Here is a 4,102-nt window from a genome sequence, read left to right as displayed (position 1 = left end):
TTCTATTTGGTTGCTTTCAATCCTGAGTTTGATTATTTTCTTCTGTCTACTCCACTTGGGTGTAATTGCTTCTTTCTGTTCTAGAGATTTTAGGTGTACAGTTAAGCTGCTAGTGTATGGTTTCCCCAGTTTCCTTTGGGAGGCTCTCAGAGCTATGAGTTTTCCTCTTAGCACTGCTTTCATTGTGTCCCATAAGTTTGGTTATGTTTCACCTTCATTTCATTAAATTATTAAAAGTCTTTAATTTCTTTCTTTATTTCTTCTTTGACCAAGTTATCATTATGTAAAGCTTTGTTCAGCATCCATATTTATATGGTCTTTCTGTTTTTTTGTTTGTTTGTTTTGGTTTGGTGTTTTGTTTGTTTGTTTTTGTATTGAAGACCAGCCTTAGTCTGTGGTAAAAGCAATATATTGCAAATTAGTAACTAACATCAAACTAAATGGAGAGAAACTTGAAACAATCCCACTAAAACCAGGAACTGGAATGGATGCCCACTCTCTCCATACAGATTCAATATAGTACTCCAATTCCTAGCCAGGGTAATCAGATAGCAAAAGGAATTCAAAAGGAACAGATTGGAAAGGAACAAGTAAAAATATCACTAATTGTAGATGGTAGGATAGTACATTTAAGTGACCCCAAAAGTTCCACTGAAGAACTTCAAAACCTGATAAACAACTTTAGCAACATGGCTGGATATAAAATTAATATAAACAAATCAGTAGCCTTCCTTTAATCAAAGGATAAACAGGCTGAGGAAGAAATTAGGGAAATGAAAGCCTTCACAATAGTCAAAAATAATATAAATTACCTCACTGTGACTCTAACCAAGCAAGTGAAAGATCTGTATGACAAGAACTTCAAGTCTTTGAAGAATGAAATTGAAGAAGATCTCAAAAGATAGAAAGATCTCCCATGTTTATGGGCTGGCAGGATTAATATAGAAAAAATGTCCATCTTGCCAAAATCAATCTACAGATTCAATTCAATGGCCATGAAAATTCCAACCAATTCTTTATAAACATAGAAAAAGAAATTTACAAATGCATTTGTAATAACAAAAAAAAAATTCCCAAGATAGGGAAAACTATTCTCAACAAAAAATACTTCTGCAGGAATCATCATCCCAGACCATAAGCTGCATTAGTGATAAAACACTGTATGATACTGGAAAAGAGACAGGTAGATAGATCCATAGAATAAAATTGAAGACCCAGAAATGAACCCACATGCCTTTGGCCATTTGACCTTTGACAAAAGAGCTAAAACCATCCAATGTGAAACAGATAATATTTTCAACAAATGGTGCTGGTTCAACTGGTGTTCAGCATATTGAAGAATGCAAATCGATCAATTCTTATTGCCCTGTACAAATTTCAAATCCAAGTGGATCAAGAACCTCCACATAAAATTAGGTACACTCAAACTAATCGAAGAAAAATGAGGAAGATCCTTGAATTCATGAGCAGTGGGAAAATTTTCCTCAATATAACAACAATGGCTTTTGCTCTACTATCAAGAATTGAGAAATGGGACTTCTCAATTGAGAAAAATTTTCTCAAATGGGAAAATTGCAAAGCTTCTTTAAGGCAAAGGTCAGTGTCAATAGGACAAAATGGTGGCCAACACATTGAGAAAAGATTTTTACTAATCCTATATCTGATAGAGGACTAATATCCAATATGTACAAATAACTCTACAAGTTAGACTCCAGAGAATCAAATAACACTATTAAAAATGAGATAAAGAGCTAAACAAAGAATTCTCAGTGAGGAATAAGGAATGACCAAGAAGCACCCAAAGAAATGTCAACATCCCTAGTTATCAAGGAAATGCATATAAAATTAGTCCTGAGATTCCACCTCACACCAGTCAGAATGGCTAAGATCAAATATTTAGGTGACAGAAGATGATGTCAAGGATGTGAAGAAAGAGGAACAGTCCTCCACTTTTCATGGGATTGCAAGGTGGTACAACCACTCTGGAAATTTGTCTGGCTGTTCCTAAGCAAATTGGACATCATACTCCGTGAGGACCCAGATATACCACTCCTGGGCATATATCAAAAAAATGCTCCAACATATAACAAGGACACATGCTCCACTATGTTCATAGCAACCTTATTTTTCATAGCATTGAGCTGGAAATAACCCAGATGTCCCACAACAGAGGAATGGATACAGAAAATGTCATGCATTTACACAATGGAGTACTGTGCAGCTATTAAACAAAGGACTTCATGAAATTCATAGGCAAATGCATGGAACTAGAAAATATGCTGATTGAGGTAACTCATTCACAAAAACCACACATGGTATGCACTCACTGATATATAGATATTAATCCAAAGCTCAGATTACTCAAGATACAATCCATGGACCACATACAGCTCAAGAAGAATGACCAAAGTACAGATGCTTAACTCTGTCTTAGAAGGGGGAACAAAAATATTCATAGAAATATTCATAGGAGTACTATGGAGACAAATTTTGTAGGACAGCCTGAAGAAGTCAATCCAGAGAATATCCCACCTTGGCTTCCAGCCCATACCCATAAATCCACAACACCCAGAAAATATTGCTGATACCAATAAATGAACGCTGACAGGAGTCTGATATAGCTGTCTTCTGAGAGGCTTTGCCAGAGCATAATAAATACAGAGGAGGATACTCTCAGCCAACCATTGTACTGAGAATGGAGTTTCCATTGTAAAAGTTAAAGAAAGAATTAAAGGAGCTGAATGGTTTCGCAACCCCATAAATACAACAATACCAACCAAACAGAGCTCCCAGGGACTAAACCATTATCCAAGGAAAACACATGCACAGATCCATTGCTCCAGGTGCATATGTAGCAGAGGATGGACTTGTTGTGCACCAGTGTGAGGAGAAGCCCTTGGTCCTGCCATGGCTGGACCCCCCAGTGTAAGGGAATGGGCAGGGAGGTGCGAAGGGGTGAGTGGATTGGTGGGAGAACACATGGAGAAGGGGAGGTAGTATAGATAATATTAATGGGAAGTCATGAAATGTGATAACATTTAAGATGTTGTTAAAAATTATCCAATAATTTAAAAAGAAATATTTAAAACAACCTGCTGTCTGGTTGAAACTCACTTCAACCATTTATATTCCCAGATAAAAGACACACATACACAGCCTTTATATATTACTATGCCTTATGCTCCACAAAGCTGGGCAACTTCATACCTGCCATGCTGTTAGAATCTACCTCCTATCCATAAACCAAGTTATTCCCTACATGTTTGTTCTGGACTACTCTTAACTCCAATTTGGCAGCCTTTTGGGACTCATTCTCTTGTTTTCAGCCCATACTAGCCATCCTTTCTTCTCTTCTGAATTTCTATTTTCCTAAATTTTATATTAGATGTATTTCTTTATTTACATTTCAAAGGTTATTCCCCTTCCTGGTTTCCTGTCCATAAGCCTCCATTCCCTCCCCTCCACCTCCCCCATATGGGTATTCCTCCTATACATCCCCCTTATTGCCCCCCCATATTCCCCTGCACTGGGGGTCCAACCTTGGCAAGACCAAGGACTTACCCTTCCCATGGTGCCCCAACAAGGCTATTCTCTGCTACATATGCAGTTGGAGGTCTAGGTCAGTCCATGTATAGTATTTGGGTAGTGGTTTATTCCCTGGAAGCTCTGGTTGGTTGGTATTGTTGTTTTTATGGGGTTGAAAACTCCTTCAACTCTTTCAGTAATTCCTCTAATTCCCTAAAAGGGGGTCCTATTCTCAGATCATTGGTTTGTTGCTAGCATTGACCTCTGTATTGGACATTCTGTGAATGTGTCTCTCAGGAGAGATCTATATCCAGTCCCTTTCAGCATGCATTTTCTAGCATTATCAATCTTATCTAGTTTTGGTGGCTGTGTACACACACACACACACACACACACACACACACACACACACACACACACACATATATATATGGGTCACATGTGGGTCAGGCTCTGAATGTCCATCTCTTGTGTTGCTGCTGTAAACTTTGCTTCCATATCCACTCCTATGGACATTTTTCCCACTTTTAAGAAGCAGTGGGAGCATCCCCATTTTGGTCATCTTTCTTTTTGAGAT

This window comes from Rattus rattus, chromosome 4, assembly GCF_011064425.1.
Source record: "Rattus rattus isolate New Zealand chromosome 4, Rrattus_CSIRO_v1, whole genome shotgun sequence".
In the NCBI taxonomy this organism is placed as follows: domain Eukaryota; kingdom Metazoa; phylum Chordata; class Mammalia; order Rodentia; family Muridae; genus Rattus; species Rattus rattus.
This window is presented reverse-complemented; position numbering follows the sequence as displayed.